Source organism: Cetorhinus maximus, unplaced genomic scaffold (assembly GCF_964194155.1).
Source record: "Cetorhinus maximus unplaced genomic scaffold, sCetMax3.hap1.1 HAP1_SCAFFOLD_1087, whole genome shotgun sequence".
In the NCBI taxonomy this organism is placed as follows: Eukaryota; Metazoa; Chordata; class Chondrichthyes; order Lamniformes; family Cetorhinidae; genus Cetorhinus; species Cetorhinus maximus.
This window is the reverse complement of record NW_027597029.1, coordinates 54,687-80,245: the sequence shown is the minus strand read 5'-3', so window position 1 is coordinate 80,245 and position 25,559 is coordinate 54,687. Positions and strand designations below refer to the sequence as shown.

Below are 25,559 nucleotides of genomic sequence, written 5' to 3'. Positions count from 1 at the left end.
GTATTCTGATGTGGGGCAGGGTTAGGTTTGCCCTGCTTTTTGTGGACAGGATACACCCAGGGAATATTCTACATTGTCATACCAGTGCCAGTTTGTAGCTGTACCACCACAGTTTGGCCTGGGGCTAGTTGTGCACACATGCCTTCATGTATAGGATATTGTCAGGGCCCATAGCCTTTGCAGTATCTAGTGCCTTCGTCCGTTTCTTGATATCACGCGGAGTGAACCAAACTGGTTGAAGCCTGGCACCTGTGATGCTGGGGACCTCCGGAGGAGGCCGAGATGGACCATCCACTCAGCACTTCTGGCTGAAGATTGTTGCAAATGATGGTCGCAAATCTCACCCTGAAGTGCTGGGCATCCTTTGATGAAGATGAGGGTGGGGATATTCGGAGAGACACCATCTCTGCTTGTTTAATTGTCCACCACATTCACCAACTGCACGAGACAGGACTGTGGGACTTTGAGTTGGTGCATTGAGTGTGGGATCGCTCATCTCTATCTATCGCTTGCTGTTTGGCACGCAAGTAGTCCTCTGTTATAGCTTCACCAGGTTGACACCTCATTTTTAGGTATGCCTGGTGTTGCTCCTGGCATGCCCTCCTGCACTCTTCATTGAGCCAGGGTTGATCCCCTGGTTTGATGGTAATGGTAGAGTGAGGGATATGCCCGGCCATGAAGTTACAGATTGTGTTCGAGTACAATTCTGCTGCTGCTGATGGCCCACAGCGCCTCATGGATGCCCAGTCTTGAGTTGCTAGATCTGTTTGAAATCTATCCCACTTAGCACGGTGGTAGTGCCACACAACACGATGCAGGGTATCCTCAATGTGAAGGTGGGACTTTGTCTCCACAATGACTGTGCGGTGGTCACTCCTACCGATACTGCCATGGGCAGATGCATCTGCGGCAGGCAGGTTGGTGAGGATGAGGTCAAGTATGTTTTTTCCCTCTTGTTGGTTCCCTCACCACCTGCCGCAGACCCAGTCTGGCAGCTATGCCCTTTAGGGCTCGGTCAGTAGTGGTGCTACCGAGCCACTCTTGGTGATGGACATTGAAGTCCCCCCCCTCCACTCAGAGTACATTCTGTGCCCTTGCCACCCTCAGTGCTTCCTCCAAATTGGTGTTCAACATGGAGGGGCACTGATGGCGAGAGGCTGGTGGTAATCAGCAGGAGGTTGCCTTGCCCACGTATCACCTGATGCCACGCGGGTCTGGAGTCGATGTTTGGAACTGCTAGGACCAGTCCCTCCCGACTGTACACCACTGTGCTGACACCTCTGGTGGGTCTGTCCTGTTGGTGGGACAGGACAATGTCAGTCATGCTGATGATGATGTCCTTGACATTGGCTGTCAGGTACAATTCGGTGAGTGTGACTATTTCTTGTCTAGTCTGGGGGACAGCTCCCACTGTTAGGAAGGATAAGAGTGGGTTTCATAGGCTACATTACAAGAAAAGTACAAGATCCTGAGGGGGCTTGACAGGGTAGGCATTGAGAAGATGTTTCCGCTAGTGGGGGAATCTCCAACTAGGGAACTCAGTTACAGAATTAAGGGGACAATCGTTTGTAATTGAAATGGGAAGGAATTTCTTCTCTCAGAGGGTCGTGAATGTCTGGAATTCTCTACCTCAGAGAGTTGTGGAGGCTAGACCACTGAAAGTATTTAAAGAGGAGGTAGATAGATTTTTGAAATATCGGGGGAGTTGACGGCTATGAGGGGCTGGCACGAGAGAGGAGTTGAGGCCTGGGGCAGATCAGCCATGATCTTATTGAATGGCGGGGCAGGCTTGAGGGGCCGAATGGCCCACTCCTGCTCCTATTTTTTGTGTTCTTATGTTCACTGGGATATAGATGCCTGGGGAGTCAGTCACGAGGTGGAATCCAGTTGAGGGGTTGGGTGGGGTTTATATATAGGATAAGAAGCAGCTAGGAGTGCATTACACTCTGGGATCAAGGCGTTTGTGTTGGGTTTATATATAAAATGACAGCTATATGGAGTTGAGTTCCCCAGTCTAAGCTGTGGAGTCTTTATGCATGAAATAACAGGCGCTCGGTAGTGACTTGAAGGCTAGAATCTAATGGAAGGGTTTGATGGCAGGGGTGCTACATGTTGGACAGCGGATAACTGGAATTGAGTTAGAGACTGGAAGAGGGTACGAAGGTCGATATAGTGAGCGGGTGGGTTATACATTGTCCAAACCTTGGAGCGGGTTACACGTTGGGATCTAGTGGGTGGGCGCGGTGGGTTTACACCGGGGAAAACAGATACCCGGGAGCGAGAACCAGGGAGTCCCTGGCCCTTACATATGGAACGAGAGATGCACGGGAGTGAGTATCTGGTTGGATTTGGGAGGCTCGAAATGGGAATATCCACAGCCGCTGTGTGAGACGGGCCGGAAATATAGGAGGGTTGTTTGGATATAGAGTAAGAGATACCAGGGAGTAATCAACAGGCTGGAATCTAATCGAGGGGACTGGAGGGGCTTTACGTGTAGGATAAGGGATACCCGGCAGTGAGTTTACAGGCTGGAGTCTAATCTAGGGGTCCGGGTGATTGACGGACACCCTGGTGTGAGTTATAGGGCAGGTAGACACCCCCCTGCCTCCCCAAGCGGGGTGGAGGGATTTATACATTGAGTGTGAGAATCATCCACTTTTGGGTGCTTTATACATAGAATAATAGACGCCTGGGAGTGAGTTACATGTGAGATCTCATGAACAAAATTGTACGATGGAGCACAGCAGGGAGCAGGAGTGAGTTACAGGCCGGGGAAATATTCACGACGTCCCAGTGTGGTTTCTATCTATCGAATGGATAGATACGAGGCTGTTCACTGCAACCTGACACCAGATAGAGGGCTTCGGGGCATTCCGACGTGGGATAAATAAGAAGTGCCCCTTCTACACAAAGAGGAAACCCTTGGCTTGTTTGGACAGGGTCGCTTGGAAGAGCTTCAGGTTGAAACCGCTCTCCCACGAGCAGGAGGCTGTGAGCCAGAGGGGCCCCCGGCAAGTGGGGGAAGGGACGGCGAGGGTGGCCGACCAGACCCTGGAGGAGAGGGAAGAGAACAGGGGAGAGAGACGGGAAAACCCGGAAGGAGACGGGGAAGAAGGATTGGAAAAAGCGGAGATGATTGATGGTGTGAATCCCCAGGCCAATGGGCCAGCAGGTTAGAAAGCGTTGCCCCTCTCTGCCTCCCCTTTATGCCACTCGTCCACCACCCCCACCCTTCCCTCTCCCCTCTCCTCCCTCTCCGATTTCCCCTCCCCCCCGTCTTTCCTCTCTCCCCTCACTCTCACCGTTCCCCCTCCCCTTCCTCTAACCTGCCCCCCCAACTCTCACTTTTCTCCCCCCTTCCCTCCACCCTCCCCCCTTCTCTCCCTTTCATGCCTCCCTCCCTCCTGCGCGTCCGTCTCCTCTCCCCCTGTGCCTCCCTACCCCCTTTGACTCCCCCTCAAACCCCCTACCTCCTTACCCTGGCCTAATTCCCTTCTCCACCCTTTACTTCCGCCTTTCTCTTTCCCAATAGCCCTGGTGCCCTTCCATTCCCTCCCTCCTCGTCCTTTCCTCTGCTCCCTCCATTTCAGTATGGGAAGAAGAGGAGACACAATTTAAGACCATAAGACCATAAGACATAGGAGTAGAAATTAGGCCATTCGGCCCATCGAGTCTGCTCCGCCATTCAATCATGGCTGATAAGTTTCTCAACCCCATTCTCCCGCCTTCTCCCCGTAACCTTTGATCCCCTTACCGATCAAGAACCTATCTATCTCGGTCTTGAATACACTCAATGACCTGGCCTCCACAGCCCTCTGTGGCAATGAATTCCATAGATTCACCACTCTCTGGCTAAAGAAGTTTCTCCTCATCTCTGTTCTAAAAGGTCTTCCCTTTACTCTGAGGCTGTGCCCCTCGGGTCCTAGTCTCTCCTACTAATGGAAACATCTTCCCCACGTCCACTCTATCCAGGCCTTTCAGTATTCTGTAAGTTTCAATCATATCCCCCCCCTCATCCTTCTAAACTCCATCGAGTATAGACCCAGCGTCCTCAAACATTCCTCATAGGTTAAGCCTTTCATTCCTGGGATCGTTCTCGTGAACCTCCTCTGGACCCCTCTCCAGGGGCCAGCACATCTTTCCTGAGATACGGGGCCCAAAATTGCTCACAATATTCTAAATGTGGTCTGACCAGAGCCTTATAAAGCCTCAGCAGCACATCCCTGCTTTTATATTCTAGTCCCTCTCGAAATAAATGCCAACGTTGCATTTGCCTTCCTAACTACCGACTCAACCTGCAAGTTCAGTAAGATTTGCCACTGGATCCAGTTCCGTTGCTCAATGAGACCATGGGATCTAACTCCATGGGCGGGAATATTCTCCTCGCGGGCCCGACCTGGACGAGAGTGAGACAGTGCGCGCTGAGGTTGGGCGAGCGTCCCGAAGTCATCGCGCACCCTGGCGATCTCTCAGTCGGCGGGTGGGTGCGAGAGGCAGCCCTGCGCCCGCCGACAATGAAGATGCCCGTGAAGGCCCTTACGCAATGAATTCATTTGCGTTTCTCGCCGCCCGCTCAACCACGGGTGGGATGAGGTTTTCCGACGGCGAGTGAGAAAAATAAAAGACAATAAAAAATGTTAACGTCGTTTTTAACACGTCCCTCCTCACCTGACTGAGTCACACAGAATCACACAGAGCAGGAGAGGCCCTTCGGCCCATCGAGTCTGCACCGACACGTGAGAAACACCTGACCTACCTACCCTAACCCCATTGACCAGCACTTGGCCCCATAGCCTTGAATGTTATGAGGTGCCAAGTGCTCATCCAGGTACTTTTTAAAGGATGTGAGGCTAACCCGCCTCCACCACCCTCCCAGGCAGCGCCTTCCAGACCCTCACCACCCTCTGGGTAAAAAAGCTTCTCCTCACATCCCCCCTCCCTAAACCTCCTGCCCCTCACCTTGAACTTAGGTCCCCTCGTGACTGACCCTTCAACTAAAGGGGGAACAGCTGCTCCCTATCCACCCTGTCCATGCCCCTCATAATCTTGTACACCTCGATCAGGTCACCCCCTCAGTCTTCTCTGCTCCAACGAAAACAACCCAAGTCTATCCAACCCTCTCTTCAATAACTGAAATGTTTCATCCCAGGCAACATCCTGGTGAATCTCCTCTGCACCCCCTCCAGTGCAATCACATCCTTCCTATAACGTGGCGACCAGAACTGCACACAGTACTCCAGCTGTGGCCTCACCGAGGTTCTACACAACTCCAACATGACCTCCCTAAATTTGTAATCCATGCCACGTGTGGGGAGACGTTTATATCACTTGTAAGATGTTTATTTTTGTATTTAAAATTCTTCGGGATCCCCGAGGCCGCTCTTGGCCTATAGGGAGCTTTCGTTGTGCTCTCTCCCCCACCACCCCCAGCGCATGCACAGACTACAGCGCTCGCGCCCCTCCCGCCCAACAGCGCTGAGCGTTTCGCCACGTCTTTCACGCTGGCTGCCCGCTAATTGACCCACCCGATGAGGGGATAGTCCAGCCCCACGTACCCGCCATTGCCTGATATCCTTAACGTCCTTAGACGACATAAAACTTTACAAAGTCAGACTTAACATTGTTCAAGAATAAATTCCCAACCTCTGGAACAGTGTCCCAAAGCACTTGCACACGTAACTCCTGAAGGGTTCGAGTCTCTCCCTCGGGATAGAGCCCACTGTCGATGGTCGTAAAAACCCCATCTGGTTCACGAACGCCCTTCAAGGAAGAAATTCTGCCCTCCTCACCTGGGCCGGCCCTACATCTTTATTTTATTCATTCACGGGGATGTGGGCTTCGCTGTCCGGGCCCAGCGTTTATTGCCCGTCCCTAGTTGCCCCTTGAGAAGGTGCTGCCTCCTTGACCCGCTGCAGTCCCCGTGTGGTGTAGGTGCACCCACCGTGCGGTTAGTGGTGGGGGGAGTACCTCCCTAACAGGTTATTTTCCTTTATGGGCTGAATTCTGCCCTCTTGGCGGTGGGGGTGCTCGGCGAGGGAAGCCGCCCGCGATTGGCACCGTGCCGCGATTTCGCGCTGGACGGGTCGATTAAGGCCCGCCCGGCGTGGGACGTGAGCGGAAGCTGCCTGAGCGGGAGGAGGGGCGGGGGGTGTGTGTGGGGGGGGAGGGTGGGAAATGGCCGAGTGTGAACATTGCGCGTGCGATCGATCGAGCGAGCGCCCGCCCGATCTCCCTGAGGCACGGAGCCGCCTCGCGGTGAGGGGGGGGTGAGGAGATGCGTCAAGAAAATAAAAAAGGTAACGAAACACGTCCCCTCGTGTGACTCTGTCATTAAAGATTTTATTTTACATTTATTCGATTTGGGAAACCTCATCCTGCCCGCGGATGAGGTTTCCAAAAAAAAAAAAAACGAGCAAAGGCCGCTTGGCCTTTCCGCCTGCCGTTAATCGATAACTCGATGGCCTTCACTGGCTCCAGCACGCATCCCGCCCACCGAACTATCGGGCGGCGTTTTCACGCCCGAGCGTGTCGGGCGCGCGATCGCCCGCTGAGGTGAAAATCCCTGCCCTGTGCGTTAAAGAGGAACTGCCTCCCATGGCAGGAGAGGCGGTAGCCAGAGGGCGCTTGTTTAAGATAATGGGCAAAATGGAGGTGTGGACATTACACAGGCAGCTCTCACGGTGCGGGAAACGTTGCTTGACTGGGCAACGGAGGGCGGATCAACGTTTACTCCGAAAGGGGAGTCGGAAACATGCTTGAAGGAGGAAACTATTGGCGCGATTCTTGAGGGAGAGAGTCGGGCGTTATTTGACAGAGCCTTTCTAACAGCCAGCATGGACGCGATGAGCCTATCGATCCCCTGCGTTGTGAAGTTAAGATTAGGAAAGGCCTGTTGACTGCTGTGGTAGAAATGGTTCTGTCATCTGTCTGGGTATAGTCTTGTTTCTTTATTAATCAATTCCCTGTGCTTATTAACTCTACGTTTCTCTTTCCTCCCCCCCACCAAAAATGCTGCCCACCTCTCCTGCTTCAACCTGGTAAGGAAATGAGGAGCAGGTTCTCTCATTCAGGAGTTGCATCTTCTCATCGGTCTTCTTCACCCACCTGCTGTGGCTGTCCATCATCCAGCTCCGACACTTCCTGTTCATCGGCACCTTTAACCCCATGCTCGCCCTGCTAGCCGACGGTGACTCCAAACAAGGTAACGTGTCCGAGGGTAAATCACGGAATACAGCGGTTGGGGGTGGGGGTAGTGGAGAGGAATGGACAGGTAGAGAGAGAGAGAGAGACACAGGGCAGCGAGATGGGTAAGAGAGAGAGGAAATGCCCAGCCATTCACTGCCTGGGACAGCGATGGAAAGGAAAGAGGAAAAGAAAATGAGCTGGGAATTTGAGGGAAATAAACTGATAGCCGTGAGGATAAAGCGGGTCAAGAGGACTAATTGGATTCGTCCTAAAGAGAGCCAGAATTGAATCGATGGGCGGAATGGCCTCCTGCTTTGATGCATGACTCTCAGACTCCGTGTGTTCATACAAGGATGTACAGATCAGCCCCAGCTCGGTGTTTCACTGACTGGCTCTCTGGAGTGTAAGATGCCTTGTGAGGAGAAAATTGAGTTCGGACGCTCTGTACTCCATGTCCTCTGAACTCCGTGTGTGGGACACGTATCCCACTCCGCCCCGTACATCAATGTGCACTGAGCATTATATCCCAATGCTCAGGGAGATTAAATCCCAATGTGTGGCAAGGCCCCTATCCCAAATAAACCAAAACCTGTGTCCCAATCCACTCTGAGATGCACATTACACTTCATACTGAGGCTTGCAACCCAACCCTCACTAAAACTCAATCCCAGGGGATCCTGAGACTGGTACGCTGGCCGAAACTCGGACTCTTACTCCAATGTGAACCATGAAGCAAATCTGCCCCGGGATTCACATCCAAATCTGTACCAAAGCCCATAACACAGGCCGCATCAGGAACCGATTCCCAGTCTCAGGACCCGATTCCCAGTCACATCAGGACCCGATTCCCAGTCACATCAAGACCCGATTCCCAGTCACATCAAGACCCAATTCCCAGTCCGCATCAGGACCCGATTCCCAGTCACAAGACCCGATTCCCAGTCACATCAACACACGGTTCCCAGTCACAACAAGACCCGATTCCCAGTCACATCAGGACCTGATTCCCAGTCACAACAAGACCCAATTCCCAGTCCGCATCAGGACCCGATTCCCAGTCACAAGACCCGATTCCCAGTCACATCAACACACGATTCCCAGTCACAACAAGACCCGATTCCCAGTCACATCAGGACCCGATTCCCAGTCACATCAGGACCCGATTCCCAGTCACATGACCCGATTCCCAGTCACATCAACACACAATTCCCAGTCACAACAAGACCCGATTCCCAGTCCGCATCTGGACCCGATTCCCAGTCACATCAAGACCTGATTCCCAGTCCGCATCAGGACCTGATTCCCAGTCACATTAAGACCCGATTCCCAGTCACATCAAGACCCGATTCCCAGTCACATCAAGACCCGATTCCCAGTCACAACAAGACCCGATTCCCAGTCCGCATCAGGACCCAATTCCCAGTCACATCAGGACCCGATTCCCAATCACATCAACACCCCATTCCCAGTCTACATCAGGACCCGATTCCCAGTCACATCAAGACCCAATTCCCAGTCACATCAAGACCCAATTCCCTTTCCGCATCAGGACCCGATTCCCAGTCACATCAGGACCCAATTCCCAGTCCGCATCAGGACCCGATTCCCAGTCACAAGAAGGCCCAATTCCCAGTCACAACAAGACACAATTCCCAGTCACATCAAGACCCAATTCCCAGTCCACATCAGGACCCGATTCCCAGTCACATCAAGACCCGATTCCCAGTCACATCAGGACCCGATTCCCAGTCACATCAGGACCCGATTCCCAGTCACAAGACCCGATTCCCAGTCACATCAACACACGATTCCCAGTCCGCATCAGGACCCGATTCCCAGTCCGCATCAGGACCCGATTCCCAGTCACATCAAGACCTGATTCCCAGTCCGCATCAGGACCTGATTCCCAGTCACATTAAGACCCGATTCCCAGTCACATCAAGACCCGACTCCCAGTCACATCAAGACCCGATTCCCGGTCACATCAAGACCCGATTCCCAGTCCGCATCAGGACCCGATTCCCAGTCACATCTGGACCCGATTCCCAGTCACATCAAGGCCCGATTCCCAGTCACAACAAGACCCGATTCCCAGTCCGCATCAGGACCCGATTCCCAGTCACATCAGGACCCGATTCCCAGTCACATCAAGACCCGATTCCCAGTCACATCAAGACCCAATTCCCAGTCCGCATCAGGACCCGATTCCCAGTCACATCAGGACCCGATTCCCAGTCACATCAAGACCCAATTCCCAGTCCGCATCAGGACCCGATTCCCAGTCACATCAGGACCCGATTCCCAGTCCGCATCAGGACCCGATTCCCAGTCACAAGAAGGCCCAATTCCCAGTCACAACAAGACACAATTCCCAGTCACATCAAGACCCAATTCCCAGTCCGCATCAGGACCCGATTCCCAGTCACATCAGGACCCGATTCCCAGTCACATCAAGACCCAATTCCCAGTCCGCATCAGGACCCGATTCTCGGTCACATCAGGACCCGATTCCCAGTCACAAGACCCGATTCCCAGTCACATCAACACATGATTCCCAGTCACAACAAGACCCGATTCCCAGTCACATCAGGACCTGATTCCCAGTCACAACAAGACCCGATTCCCAGTCACATCAGGACCCGATTCCCAGTCATATCAGGACCCGATTCCCAGTCACATGACCCGATTCCCAGTCACATCAACACACAATTCCCAGTCACAACAAGACCCGATTCCCAGTCCGCATCTGGACCCGATTCCCAGTCACATCAAGACCTGATTCCCAGTCCGCATCAGGACCTGATTCCCAGTCACATTAAGACCCGATTCCCAGTCACATCAAGACCCGATTCCCAGTCACATCAAGACCCGATTCCCAGTCACAACAAGACCCGATTCCCAGTCCGCATCAGGACCCAATTCCCAGTCACATCAGGACCCGATTCCCAGTCACATCAAGACCCCATTCCCAGTCTACATCAGGACCCGATTCCCAGTCACATCAAGACCCAATTCCCAGTCACATCAAGACCCAATTCCCTTTCCGCATCAGGACCCGATTCCCAGTCACATCAGGACCCAATTCCCAGTCCGCATCAGGACCCGATTCCCAGTCACAAGAAGGCCCAATTCCCAGTCACAACAAGACACAATTCCCAGTCACATCAAGACCCAATTCCCAGTCCACATCAGGACCCAATTCCCAGTCACATCAAGACCCGATTCCCAGTCACATCAAGACCCGATTCCCAGTCACATCAGGACCCGATTCCCAGTCACTTCAGGACCCGATTCCCAGTCACAAGACCCGATTCCCAGTCACATCAACACACGATTCCCAGTCCGCATCAGGACCCGATTCCCAGTCCGCATCAGGACCCGATTCCCAGTCACATCAAGACCTGATTCCCAGTCCGCATCAGGACCTGATTCCCAGTCACATTAAGACCCGATTCCCAGTCACATCAAGACCCGACTCCCAGTCACATCAAGACCCGATTCCCGGTCACATCAAGACCCGATTCCCAGTCCGCATCAGGACCCGATTCCCAGTCACATCTGGACCCGATTCCCAGTCACATCAAGGCCCGATTCCCAGTCACAACAAGACCCGATTCCCAGTCCGCATCAGGACCCGATTCCCAGTCACATCAGGACCCGATTCCCAGTCACATCAAGACCCGATTCCCAGTCACATCAAGACCCAATTCCCAGTCCGCATCAGGACCCGATTCCCAGTCACATCAGGACCCGATTCCCAGTCACATCAAGACCCGATTCCCAGTCCGCATCAGGACCCGATTCCCAGTCACATCAGGACCCGATTCCCAGTCCGCATCAGGACCCGATTCCCAGTCACATCAGGACCCGATTCCCAGTCTACATCAAGACCCGATTCCCAGTCACAACAAGACCCGATTCCCAGTCCGCATCAGGACCCGATTCCCAGTCACATCAGGACCCGATTCCCAGTCACATCAAGACCCAATTCCCAGTCTACATCAGGACCCGATTCCCAGTCACATCAAGACCCGATTCCCAGTCACATCAGGACCCGATTCCCAGTCACAAGACCCGATTCCCAGTCACATCAACACACGATTCCCAGTCACAACAAGACCCGATTCCCAGTCCGCATCAGGACCCGATTCCCAGTCACATCAAGACCCGATTCCCAATCACAACAAGACCCGATTCCCAGTCTGCATCAGGACCCGATTCCCAGTCACAAGACCCGATTCCCAGTCACATCAGGACCTGATTCCCAGTCACAACAAGACCCGATTCCCAGTCCGCATCAGGACCCGATTCCCAGTCACATCAAGACCCGATTCCCAATCACAACAAGACCCGATTCCCAGTCCGCATCAGGACCCGATTCCCAGTCACATCAGGACCCGATTCCCAGTCACATCAGGACCCGATTCCCAGTCACATCAGGACCCGATTCCCAGTCACAACAAGACCCGATTCCCGGTCACATCAAGATCCGATTCCCGGTCACATCAAGACCCGATTCCCAGTCCGCATCAGGACCCGATTCCCAGTCACATCAGGACCCGATTCCCAGTCACATCAGGACCCGATTCCCAGTCACAAGAAGACCCAATTCCCAGTCACAACAAGACACAATTCCCAGTCACATCAAGACCCGATTCCCAGTCACAACAAGACCCGATTCCCAGTCACATCAGGACCCGATTCCCAGTCACATCAGGACCCGATTCCCAGTCACAACAAGACCCGATTCCCAGTCACATCAAGACCCGATTCCCAGTCACATCAAGACCCGATTCCCAGTCACATCAGGACCCGATTCCCAGTCACAAGACCCGATTCCCAGTCACATCAGGACCCGATTCCCAGTCACATCAGGACCCGATTCCCAGTCACATCAGGACCCGATTCCCAGTCACAAGACCCGATTCCCAGTCACATCAACACACGATTCCCAGTCACAACAAGACCCGATTCCCAGTCACATCAAGACCTGATTCCCAGTCCGCATCAGGACCCGATTCCCAGTCCGCATCAGGACCCGATTCCCAGTCCGCACGGGGACTCATCCCATTCCCACCAAGCCTTTTATTTCAGTCCGTACTGAGATTTTCATTCTAGTCTGCACTGAGTCCGTATCCCAATCTGTATTGAACTCTTGACCCAATTCTCCCTGACACCCGTCTTCCAATCCACATCAAGCCTTTTTTTCCCGATTCCACACCAAGACCGGTGTCCGGGTGCTTGCCGAGACTCCTACACTATTTCACACCTAACCTCGTATTGCATTGTTGACCAAGCCCTCACCCCTATCCACACGGAGACACATGGACTGAACCTGGATTTAGATGTGTCATTCCATTGATGCCATGACCCAGGGCTCATTGCACTGAGACGTGTATTGTAACCGACACTGAGACCCACATCCTCATCCACACTGACAGTCATATTTTCATCAGCATCTACTCTTGTTGGCAAGTTGACACTGAGACCTATAATCCCAATCCACATGATACCATCCATCCCAATCCACATGATACCATTTATCCCAATTCACATGATACCACCCATCCCAATCCACATGATACCATTTATCCCAATTCACATGATACCATTTATCCCAATCCACATGATACCACCCATCCCAATCCACATGATACCATTTATCCCATTCCACATGATACCATTTATCCCATTCCACATGATACCATTTATCCCAATCCACATGATACCACCCATCCCAATCCACATGATACCATTTATCCCAATTCACATGATACCATTTATCCCATTCCACATGATACCATTTATCCCAATCCACATGATACCACCCATCCCAATCCACGATACCATTTATCCCATTCCACATGATACCATTTATCCCATTCCACATGATACCACCCATCCCAATCCACATGATACCATTTATCCCATTCCACATGATACCATTTATCCCATTCCACATGATACTACCCATCCCAATCCACATGATACCATTTATCCCAATTCACATGATACCATGTATCCCAATCCACATGATACCATTTATCCCAATCCACATGATACCATTTATCCCAATCCACATGATACCACACATCCCATTCCTCATGATACCATTTATCCCAATCCACATGATACCATTTATCCCAATCCACATTATACCACACATCCCATTCCCCATGATACCATTTATCCCAATCCACATGGTACCACCCATCCCAATCCACATGATACCATTTATCCCAATCCACATGATACCATTTATCCCAATCCACATGATACCATTTATCCCAATCTACATGATACCATTTATCCCAATCCACATGATACCATTTATCCCATTCCACCTGATACCATTTATCCCAATCCACATGATACCATTTATCCCAATCCACAGCCAGAAGTTTATCCCTGTCTGCACCATCACTCATAATCCAATCCGCAAGGAAACTTGCATCTCAAACCACACTAAGGCTTCTATCCTAATCCCAGGTAAATTATATTCATGTGTGTGTAAATCAAGCAAGTGAATACCTGAACAAATGGTAGCAATAAAATGTAATTCTAATCGACTGTCTCTGTGTTTGCTTCTATGTCTCTCTCCCTCTCCCTCTCTCTGCCTCCCTCTGACTTTCTCTTTATCCCTCTAAACTCTCCGTCTCTCTCTTATCCCTCATACTCGCTGTTTTCCTAACACTCTCGCCCTCCATCTATCCCCTCTCCCCCTCTCTTCTCACCCTCAGTCAGCAGGTTTACAAACGCATTTGCCCTCACACAGATGTGCGGCGTTTTCTGTGCTCCCTGGAACGGGCTAATCATGGACCGGCACAAACTCAAAGCCAAATTGCCAGACGTCGTCGCAGGTAATCCAGGTATGAACTCTCCTCTCCCTCCCAGTCTCGGGTAATCCAGGTGTGAACACTCCTCTCCCTCCCAGTCTCGGGTAATCCAGATGTGAACACTCAGCTCCCTCCCAGTCTCAGGTAATCCAGGTGTGAACACTCCTCTCCCTCCCAGTCTCGGGTAATCCAGGTGTGAACACTCCTCTCCCTCCCAGTCTCGGGTAATCCAGGTGTGAACACTCAGCTCCCTCCCAGTCTCGGGTAATCCAGGTGTGAACACTCCTCTCCCACTGGGACAGTAGAAATTCTGAGCTCTGGGGTCAGGGGTCTCCCCCTAGGTGCACAGAGGAAGATGAATGTCTCTCTGTTCCTCGTTCTCTCCGGGATAGCAGCGTGAGACCCCCCTTCTCTCTCTCTCTCTCTCTGTCTCTCTCACTGTGGGGTGTCTTTTGGGATATTTGGAGTATGGTGAATTATGGCAACTGCTCTCTTTTGCTTTCTCATTGCATCTGTGCCTGTCTCTCTCTGTCTTTCTGCCTCTTTCTCTTTCTCTCTGTCTCTCTCTCGCTCTCGCTCTCTCTCACTCTCTCCTTCTCTCTCTCTTTCCTTGTCTCTCTCTCTTTCTCTCTCTCTCCCTTTCTCTCTCTCACTCTTTTCCTCTGTCTCCCTTTCCACCTATCTCTCTCTATCTGTCTGTCTCTCCCTTGCTCTCTCTCTCTTTCATTCTCTCTCTTTCCTTGTCTCTCTCTTTCTTTCTCTCTATCCCACTCTCTCTCTATGTTTCTCTCTATAAAAATATATATTTATTTATGTGTTTCTCTCTCTCTCTGTCTCTCTCTCTCTCTCTCTGTCTCTCATTCTCTCTCTGTCTATCTCTCTCTTTCTCTGTCTCTCTGTCTATCTCTCTCTGTCTCTCTCTCTCTCTCTTTCTCTGTCTCTCTCTCTCTGTCTCTCTCTCTCTCTTTCTCTGTCTCCCATTCTGTCTCTCTCTCTCTGTCTCTGTTTCATTCTCTGTCTCTCTCTCTCTCTGTCTCTCTTTCTTTCTCTCTATCTCTCTGCCTCTGTCTCTGTTTCTCTCTCTCTCTCTCTGGGATGGTTTACGGTGGGGATCTGGGAAGCCCCTCTCTGCCTGGGGTGGGTCAAGCGAGGACCTGTGGGCTCCCTGCTGACCGGGTGTGTGAGGATTTGGGGAGACCCTCTCTCTCTCTCTCTCTCTCTCGTTCTCTGGAATGGATTAGAGGAAGATGTGTGGGTATCTCTCCCACCTTCTGTCCACCTCTATCTTTCTCTTGCTTTCTGTTCTGAGGTATTGGGTGATTTTTTGAGCCCTCTCTCTCTCTCTCTCTCTGTCACTGTCGGAGCGTGCGGGGGGGCGCTTGGTTTGGGGATGTCTCCCTCGATGGCGGACGGGGTTGGGCCCCGAGGCTCTGAGGTGGGACATCCAAGGGCTGATGGCGAGTGGTCTTTTGTTTTTTTTTTGGCTCATCCCTCCTTTCTCTTGTCCTCCCTCAGGTTGCGCTGCCTCGCCGAGGCTGGCTGGCATGAGATCGGCCATCCTCTCTCTCGCCATCACCGTCACCCAGGCCGTCCTGTTCGCCATCAGTGCCGCCATCCCTGTCCTGGAGGCCCAGTACCTGACCTTTGCCCTGCAGGTCATCAACCGCTCGTTCCTGTACGGGGGGGACGCCGCATTCGTCGCCGTGGCGTAAGTCAGCGCGCGACCTCTTGAGGGCGGGGAGGGTCTCCGTTCGGTCACGCCAACCCTGCCGCCTGTTATCCCCGCGACTCTGAGACCAAGGGCTCTGGCCAGGCTCCAGTTTACCTTGTTAGGCCCAGGGATCCTGAGGAGGGGGGTGGGTGGGGGTCCGCTCTGACTGCTGTCCTGTCACGATGGGCGGGATCCTGAGGCTTGCTGGGTCAACCACCTTGGCGCGAGTCGCACCCAGGCCAGACCTGGTAAGGATGGTGGATTTCCAGCCCGAAGGGGCATTAGCGCGCCCGATGGGCCTTGACCACCATGGCCTGGTAGACTTTGCAATGCAGGTTTCTTTTTTTGGAGAATCGGCCGTGGTGGGATTATGAACCCCGGTCCACAGGGCTTTACCCCGATTACTGATCTAGTGATGATACCTCTGCCTTCCCCCCCAGTCTTTGCAGTCCTCTTCAATGGAGAGGGGGTGGGTCATTGAATAGTTTCAAGGCAGAGGGAGACGGATCCTTGACTAACAAAGGTTAGCGGGGATTAGGCAGGAATGTGGAGTGGAGCCCACGATCAGTTTGGCTGTGTTCTGATTGAAAGGCGGAGCAGTTTCGAGGGGCCCCGCAGCCCACACTTGCTTCTCAATCGTATACGCTCGTGCGCTGAGACCAGGGGTACACCCAGACTCTCGCTGCTCGATTAGATCCGGGATTTGAGGGCAGGGCTCCATTCAGACCTCCCTCCCTAACAATCTTACATCTGGGATTCTGATACCAGGAGTCCACTCAGACCCCGAGTTACGTTGTAAGACCTGGGAGTTGCCTGGATGAGTGCAGCTCCCACAACACTCAAGAAGCTCGACACCGTCCAGGACAAAGCAGCCCCGCTTGATCGGCACCACATCCACAAACATTCACTCCCTCCACCACCGACACACAGTAGCAGCAGTGTGTGTACCATCTACAAGATGCACTGCAGCAACTCACCAAGGCTCCTTCGATAGCACCTTCCAAACCCACGACCACTACCATCTAGAAGGACAAGGGCAGCAGACACATGGGGAACACCCACCACCCGGAAGTTCCCCTCCGAGCCCCACTCACCATCCCGACTTGGAAATATATCGGCCGTTCCTTCACTGTGGCTGGGTCAAAATCCTGGAACTCCCTCCCTAACAGCGCTGTGGGTGTACCTACACCACATGGGGACTGCAGCGGCTCAAGAAGGCAGCTCACCACCACCTTCTCAAGGGGGTAATTAGGGATGGGGCAATAAATGCTGGGCCCAGCCAGCGAAACCCACATCCCCGTGAATGAATTTTTATAAAAATGGGGGAGGGGGGGATTCAGTCAGACTCTTATTCCGCTGTTAAATATGGGATTTCAGTTCAGCCAGAATCTCAATGCTCTGTTAAGTGGGGGTGAGGCGGGAGGGGTTGGGGATGTGTGTGTGGGGTGGGGGTCAGCGAGGAGTTGGGCTGTTGGAAACAAGAGGTTAGTCAGCCTCCCCCATCTTACCACGAGACCTGGGAGTTCAGAGCCAGCAGCCTGTTAGGCCTGAAAATTGGGAAGCAGGAATCCAGCCTCGCTCATCGCGCTGTTAAATCTCGGATTTTGGGACGCTGGACTGCGCTGCCTGGGAGGGTGGTGGAGGCGGGTTAGCCTCACATCCTTTAAAAAAAGTCCCTGGATGAGCACTTGGCACGTCACAACGTTCAAGGCTATGGGGCCAAGTGCTGGTCCATGGGGGTTAGGGTAGGTAGGTCAGGTGTTTCTCACGGGTCGGTGCAGACTCGATGGGCCGAAGGGCCTCTTCTGCACCGTGAGAGTCTGTGCCCTCCACTGCCAGAATCACACTTTGATTGGATTTAAATTCCACCCGCTGCTCGAGTGAGGATCGAGCCCACACCTCCCGTTGAATGGTTAAGCCTTGGCCGCTTTATCACCAGGCTCCGGTCGCTCGAGAATCCCCCAGCAGGGTAGATGTGGGCGAGATTCAGAGGGGGCTGACGGGCTGTGGAAACACCGGTGTGTGTGCACTCGAACGGCGCTGGGCACTGTCATTCTCTAAACCTTCTTCCGTCCCATCCTCTCCCGTCTCCTGTAGGTTCCCCCATTGCCACTTTGGGAAGGTCTATGGCCTATCGCAGGCTGTCGCCGCCATTGTCTCCCTGCTCCAGTATCCTTGTTTTACTTTCATCCAGGGACCCTTGCAAGACAACCCATTTTATGTGAGTATGAGGTTGGGGGGGATATGGGGTAACCTGGGCATCTGAGGTTTCCCCCTGGCCTAAGCCGCAGATCCAGTCGGTCCAGGAAGAGGTGTGACATGTGTCACTCATACGATGTAGAGAATGTGCGTGTATATGTGAGAAGGAGAGAGGGAGAAAGATAGAGGGAGAGAGGGAGAGAGGGAGAGAGGGAGAGAGGGAGAGAGGGAGAGAGGGAGAGAGGGAGAGAGAGGGGGGGAAGGAGGGAGAAAGGTAGAGGGAGGGAGAGGGAGCGAGGGAGACAGAGGGAAGGAGAGAGACAGAGAGATGGGAGAGGGAGGGAGGGATGGAGAGCGGTGGGGGGGAAGAGTGGTAGCCAAAGGTTGCCTCCAAGTCACCTCCAAGTCAGTAAGAGTGAAAGGTCAGTGTGAGGGAGGATGGGAGGGATAGATATAGCCAAAGGTCACCTGATAGGTCAGAGGGAGGAGGAGGGGGAGATAGAGATAGCCAAAGGTCACCTCACAGGTCAGAGGGAGGGGGAGGAGGGAGGGGGAGATAGAGATAGCCAAAGGTCACCTGACAGGTCAGAGGGCAGGGGGAGGGGGAGATAGAGATAGCCAAAGGTCACCTCACAGGTCAGAGGGAGGGGGTGGGGGAGATAGAGATAGTCAAAGGTCACCTGACAGGTCAGAGGGAGGGGGTGGGGGAGATAGAGATAGCCAAAGGTCACCTGACAGGTCAGAGGGCGGGGGAGGGGGGAGATAGAGATAGTCAAAGGTCACCTGACAGGTCAGAGGGAGGGGGTGGGGGAGATAGAGATAGTCAAAGGTCACCTGACAGGTCAGAGGGAGGGGGAGGGGGGAGATAGAGATAGTCAAAGGTCACCTGACTGGTCAGAGAGAGGGGGAGGGGGGAGATAGAGACAGTCAAAGGTCAAAGCAAAAAACTGCGGATGCTGGAAATCTAGAACAAAAACAAAAATACCTGGAAAAACTCAGCAGGTCTGACAGCATCTGCAGAGAGGAACACAGTTAACGTTTCGAGTCCGTGTGACCCTTCACCAGAACTCATTCAGACTCGAAAGGTTAACTCTGTGTTCCTCTCCGCAGATGCTGTCAGACCTGCTGAGTTTTTCCAGATAGCCCAAGGTCACCTGACAGGTCAGAGGGAGGGAGAGATAGAGATAGAGATATACCCGGAGGTCACCTCCAAGCCACCAAGAGTAAAATGGTCAGTGTGAGGCATTGGGCTTTGCCTCTGACACTACAGGTCTGAACCCTGAGCGTTATCAATAGAGGCACAGAGTACTAAATCATAAAATTACTGCTAAACCTTTACAAAAGTTCCTTCCTCCCGACCGTGTGCGAGTACCGTCTCCAGTCATTGGCCCTTGAGAAAGGGGGTGAAGGATTCGGCAAACGTACAGGAGGCATTTACTGGGATGGATCGGGGGTGCGAGGGGGGTGGTGTTGTGCTGGGGGGTGGGAGGGGGGGTGGTGAGGGAGCACAGTGGTGTGAGGACTCTGGCTGGAGTTGTTCCGCTCGGAGTAAGGCAGGGTTACGAGGAGATTCCGTGCAGCTTTTCAGGATACAGGAGTGTTCAGGCGGGAAAAGATAAGGAGATACTGCCTCCTCTGGCAAGAATATCAAAAACAGGGGTGGGGGGAGGGTGGGGGTGTGCAAATATGGAGAACGTGGTGGGGTAGAGAACCAGGGGGTGACATGAAGAGGAAGCTGCTGGTGCGATGAGTGATTTGGATGAGGCTGCACGATAGGGAGGGAGGGGTAGAGATTAGACTGCAACCTTTTTTTTCATTCGTTCATGAGGTTGGGGATGGGGATGGGGTTGGGGATGGGGTTGGGGTTGGGGATGGGGATGGGGATGGGGATGGGAATGGGGATGGGGATGGGGATGGGGATGGGGATGGGAATGGGGTTGGGGTTGGGGATGGGGATGGGGTTGGGGATGGGGTTGGGGTTGGGGATGGGGATGGGGATGGGGTTGGGGATGGGGTTGGGGATGGGGATGGGGTTGGGGATGGGGTTGGGGTTGGGGATGGGGATGGGGATGGGGTTGGGGATGGGGTTGGGGATGGGGATGGGGATGGGGATGGGAATGGGGATGGGGATGGGGATGGGGATGGGGATGGGAATGGGGTTGGGGTTGGGGATGGAGATGAGGTTGGGGTTGGGGATGGGGTTGGGGATGGGGTTGGGGATGGGGATGGGGATGGGGATGGGGATGGGGATGGGGATGGGGTTGGGGATGGGGATGGGGATGGGGTTGGGGATGGGGATGGGGATGGGGATGGGGATGGGGATGGGGATGGGGTTGGGTTTGGGGATGGGGTTGTGGATGGGGTTGTGGATGGGGTTGTGGATGGGGTTGGGGATGGGGATGGGGATGGGGATGGGGTTGGGGTTGGGGATGGGGATGGGGTTGGGGATGGGGATGGGGATGGGGTTGGGGATGGGGTTGGGGATGGGGATGGGGTTGGGGTTGGGGATGGGTTGGGGATGGGGTTGGGGATGGGGTTGGGGATGGGGATGGGGATGGGGATGGGGATGGGGATGAGGTTGGGGATGGGGATGGGGTTGGGGTTGGGGATGGGGTTGGGGATGGGGATGGAGATGGGGTTGGGGATGGGGATGAGGTTGGGGTTGGGGTTGGGGATGGGGTTGGGGTTGAGGATGGGGATGGGGTTGGGAGTGGGGATGGGCGTGGGGATGGGGTTGGGGATGGGGATGGGGATGGGGTTGGGGTCGGGGATCGGGACGGGGATGGGGATGGGGTCGCGGATGGGGATGGGGTCGGGGATGGGGATGGGAATGGGAATGGGGATGGGGTCGGGGTCAGGGATGGGATTGTGGATGGGGTTGGGGATGGGGTTGGGGATGGGGATGGGGATGGGGTTGGGGATGGGGTTGGGGATGGGGTTGGGGTTGGGGTTGGGGATGGGGTTGGGGGTGGGGATGGGGTTGGGGATGGGGATGGGGATGGGGTTGGGGATGGGGATGGGGTTGGGGATGGGGTTGGGGTTGGGGATGGGGATGGGGATGGGGATGGGGTTGGGGATGGGTTGGGGTTGGGTTGGGGATGGGGTTGGGGATGGGGATGGGGATGGGGTTGGGGTTGGGGATGGGGATGGGGTTGGGGTTGGGGATGGGGATGGGGATGGGGTTGGGGATGGGGATGGGGTTGGGGTTGGGGATGGGGATGAGGTTGGGGTTGGGGATGGTGATGGGGATGGGGATGAGGTTGGGGATGGGGATGAGGTTGGGGTTGGGGATGGGGTTGGGGTTGGGGATGGGGATGAGGTTGGGGTTGGGGATGGTGATGGGGATGGGGATGAGGTTGGGGATGGGGATGAGGTTGGGGATGGGGATGGGGTTGGGGTTGGGGATGGGGATGAGGTTGGGGATGGGGATGGGGTTGGGGTTGGGGATGAGGTTGGGGATGGGGATGGGGGTGGGGATGGGTATGGGGTTGGGGATGGGTATGGGGTTGGGGATGGGGATGGGGATGGGGATGGGGTTGGGAATCGGGATGGGGTTGGGATGGGGATGGGGATGGGGATGGGGTTGGGGATGGGGTTGGGGATGGGGATGGGGATGGGGTTGGGGATGGGGTTGGGGTTGGGGTTGGGGTTGGGGATGGGGATGGGGATGGGGATGGGGTTGGGGATGGGGATGGGGATGGGGATGGGGTTGGGGATGAGGTTGGGGATGGGGTTGGGGATGAGGTTGGGGATGGGGTTGGGGATGAGGTTGGGGATGGGGATGGGGATGGGGTTGGGGTTGGGGATGGGGATGGGGTTGGGGATGGGGATGGGGTTGGGGATGGGGATGGGGATGGGGATGGGGTTGGGGATGGGGATGGGGATGGGGTTGGGGATGGGGATGGGGATGGGGTTGGGGATGGGGATGGGGATGGGGATGGGGTTGGGGATGAGGTTGGGGATGGGGATGGGGATGGGGATGGGGTTGGGGATGGGGATGGGGTTGGGGATGGGGATGGGGTTGGGGATGGGGTTGGGGATGGGGATGGGGTTGGGGATGGGGATGGGGATGGGGTTGGGGATGGGGTTGGGGATGGGGTTGGGGATGGGGTTGGGGATGGGGATGGGGTTGGGGATGATGATGGGGATGGGGTTGGGGATGGGTTGGGGTTGGGGATGGGGTTGGGGATGGGGATTGGGATGGGATGGGGACGGGGACGGGGACGGGACGGGGTCGGGGACGGGGACGGGGTCGGGGTCGGGGTCGGGGACGGGGACGGGGACGGGGTCGGGGACGGGGACGGGGACGGGGTTGGGGTCGGGGATGTGGTCGGGGATGGGGATGGGATTGTGGATGGGGATGGTGATGGGGTGGACATCACTAGCTGGACCAGCATTTATTGCCCACCCCTCGTTGCCCTGGGAACCGAGTGGCTATCTGGGCGGTTGGAGAGGGGCATTTAAGAGTGAACCACCTTGCCGTGGGTCTGGAGTCACGTGTAGGCTGGGATCGGGTAAGGGGTGGCAGATTCCTCTCCCTAAAGGGACGTGGGTGAGCCGGGTGGAGTTTTTAACTAAACCACAATCGTTTTGTGGTCATCAACAGGCGTTTAATCCCAGACTTTTTTGTACCAAATTCAAGTTTCACCATCGGCCACGGTGGAGGTTGGAACTCGGGTCCCCAGAGCACTACCCTGGGCCCCTAGCCCAGTGACTATCGGGGTATTCCAGAGACTCACGGTAATGCCCTGGGGACCAGGGGTTCCAATCCCACCACGGCCGACGGGGGAATTTGAATTCGATAAACATCTGGAATTAAATGTCCGACGATGACCACGGAACCATTGTCGATTGTTGTAAAGCCCCATCTGGCTCACTAATGCCCTCCCTTTAAGGGGAGGGAAATCTGCCGCCCCTTACCCAATCTGGGCCTACATGTGACTCCAGACCCCACATCAAGGTGGTTGACTCTTAAAATGCCCCCTACTGAACAAGGGCAATTAGGGATGGGCAATAAATGCTGTGGCCTGGCCCACATCCCATGAAGCAATGTCATTAAAGACATCTTCCCATCTCCCTCGAGGGAGACACGCGGGGGGGGAAAGAGCGGGACAATGGCACCAAGTGGATTGTCCTTCCAGAGAGAGGCAGGAAGCGGCGCGATGGGCCGAATGGCCTCTTTTGCGCTGTGCTTGTTTCGTGGTTCTAACTCTCGCTAACTCTCGCCGCCCTTTTTCTTCCTTCCTCTTTGACCTCCCCGCTGCAGTTGAATGTCGCGTTCATCGCCCTGGTGGCCCTGGCCTATGCCCACCCCGTGAACGTCTACCTGCACTGCCGCCGGGCGGCCCAGCGGGGCGGCGCGGTGAAGCACCCCCCAGAGGAAGTGCCGCGTCAGGACGACTGAGCGGCGCGGGGAACAGCCGGGGTTGGCGGTCGGCCGGGGTGAGAGGGCGCGGGGTGAGATGGGGGGGAGGGGTGTGGGGGCGTGAAAAGACGGGGAGCTCGTGCGCAGGGGAGGGCGCGAAGAATTCGGGATGGGCGGGAATATCGGTGGGAGGGTGGGGTGGGGGGGGCAGGCGTTGGGCTTGAAGCTGAAGTCTTGAGGTGGCCCAAAGCAACTCGCTTTCTTTTCCCGATCGGAGACGGTTCCACTCTGGGGCTGGAGATCCTTGAGAGGTCAGCAAACAGTCTCAATTCTACTGATTTAACTCAGGGGGGTCACCCCAGGCAGATAGAACCACAGAAGGAGGCCATTCGGCCCATCTTGTCCCTGCCAGCCCGAGGACACCCAGGCGCCCTTTCTAATCCCACCCTCCCTGCACCCGGCCAACAGCCCCACAGTTTACAGCGCTTAAAGGTGCAAGATCCAGGTGCTTTTCAAAAGAGTTTAGAGTTTCTGCCTCTACCACCAACTTGGGCAGCGAATTCCAAACACCCGCTACCCTCTGGGTAAGAAAGTTCTTCCTCATGTCCCCCCTACACCTTCTGCCACCTATCTTGAATCTATGTCCCCTGGTCCTAGAATTCTCCACCAAGGGAAACCATTGTACCCTGCCCGCTCTATCGATTCCCCTCATCGTTTTGTCCACCTCAGTCAAGTCCCCTCTCAGCCTCCTTCGTGCTAAGGAGAATAACCCCAACCTATCCAACCTCTCCTCGGAGCTACACTTCTCTAAGCCTGGCAAATAGTTCTCTCATTCTCTCTCTCTGCAAACCTCCCTTTCCCTTCTCCTCCGTCCCTCTCTCACCCCTCCATTTCCCTCTCGTTTCTGTTCCCTTCCCCCCCCACTCACTACCCTCCCCCACATGCTTTCCTTACCTCCCTCCACTTGCCGCTCTTCATCTGTCCTCCTCTCTCTCTCGTTCTCTCCCTCTCTCTCGCTCTCTCTCTCTCCCCTCTTCCGTCTTCTCTCCCAAAGTCGTTTTGCCTCCTCCCACCTCCCCTCCCCCTCGTGCCCACCGCCGTCCCACTCTTGCCAACACATGGTCCCCGTTCCCTCTCTCCCCCCCCACTTCGTCCTACACCCTCCAGTTGGCCCATTTCCCACCGCCCCCCCCACCCCCAACCTCCTCTGTCTACCATTTCTCTCCCCTTCCCTCTCCCCTCTCCCTTCCCTCTCTCTTCTTTTCCCAATCCCTCTCTCTTCCCCCAAACTCCGGGCCTGACCCGGGGCCTCGCGGTGGACAAGGATTTTTCTACGCTCCCCGTGCGAGGCCTTCCCCTTTAAGAGCGGCCCCGGCCCCGCCTCCGACTGCCCCGCGGCCGATTGGCTGCGGGGTCCGCGCGCCCCTCCCCTTACCCGGGAGGAAGCCCCGCCTCAGAGAGCTGCCGGCCAATCTGATTGGTCGGCAGCTCTCTAGCGCCCCCTCCACCTGCAGGCGACGGCGCTGCTGCGGTGGGCGGGAGAGGAAGCACAGGAAGAGGCCGGAGACGAAGTCCAAGGGGGTCCCGGGGCAGGGAGGGTGGGGGGGGGGGTGGGGTTGGTGCGAGGGATGGTTGGGATTGGGGTGGTGGGGGAGGCAGGAGCAGGGACCCGCATCCCCTCCCCCGACACCTAAAGAAGGCGGAAGGGGGCGTGACCCTCTGGACATGGCGATCTTCATGAAGAATCTCCTGCAGCCAACGCTCCGAGGGTTTGGGCCTTTGGGATGGGCAGGGTCAGGAGTAACGCAGGAAGCAGGACACCGCCCTGTCCAACACTGGGTTCGATCCCGCCGAGGGTCCCAGACTCACTGTCCGGACACTGGGAGCTCCGCACCCACACGGACACCCCGGACCCTGACTCACTGTCCCGGACACTGGGAGCTCCGCACCCACACGGACACCCCGGACCCTGACTCACTGTCCCGGACACTGGGAGCTCCGCACCCACACGGACACCCCGGACCCTGACTCACTGACCCGGACACTGGGAGCTCCGCACCCACACGGACACCCCGGACCCTGACTCACTGTCCCGGACACTGGGAGCTCCGCACTCGCACGGACACCCCGGACCCTGACTCACTGTCCCGACACTGGGAGCTCCGCACTCGCACGGACACCCCGGACCCTGACTCACTGTCCCGGACACTGGGAGCTCCGCACTCGCACGGACACCCCGGACCCTGACTCACTGTCCCGGACA

At 55.2% G+C, this 25,559-nt stretch overlaps 1 pseudogene; it reads left to right on the top strand.

The window, feature by feature from the left end:
- The window catches only part of LOC144675665 (equilibrative nucleobase transporter 1-like), a 41,861-nt pseudogene extending 18,526 nt beyond the window's left edge, over positions 1-23,335 (top strand).
- The last annotated feature ends 2,224 nt before the right edge of the window (positions 23,336-25,559 follow it).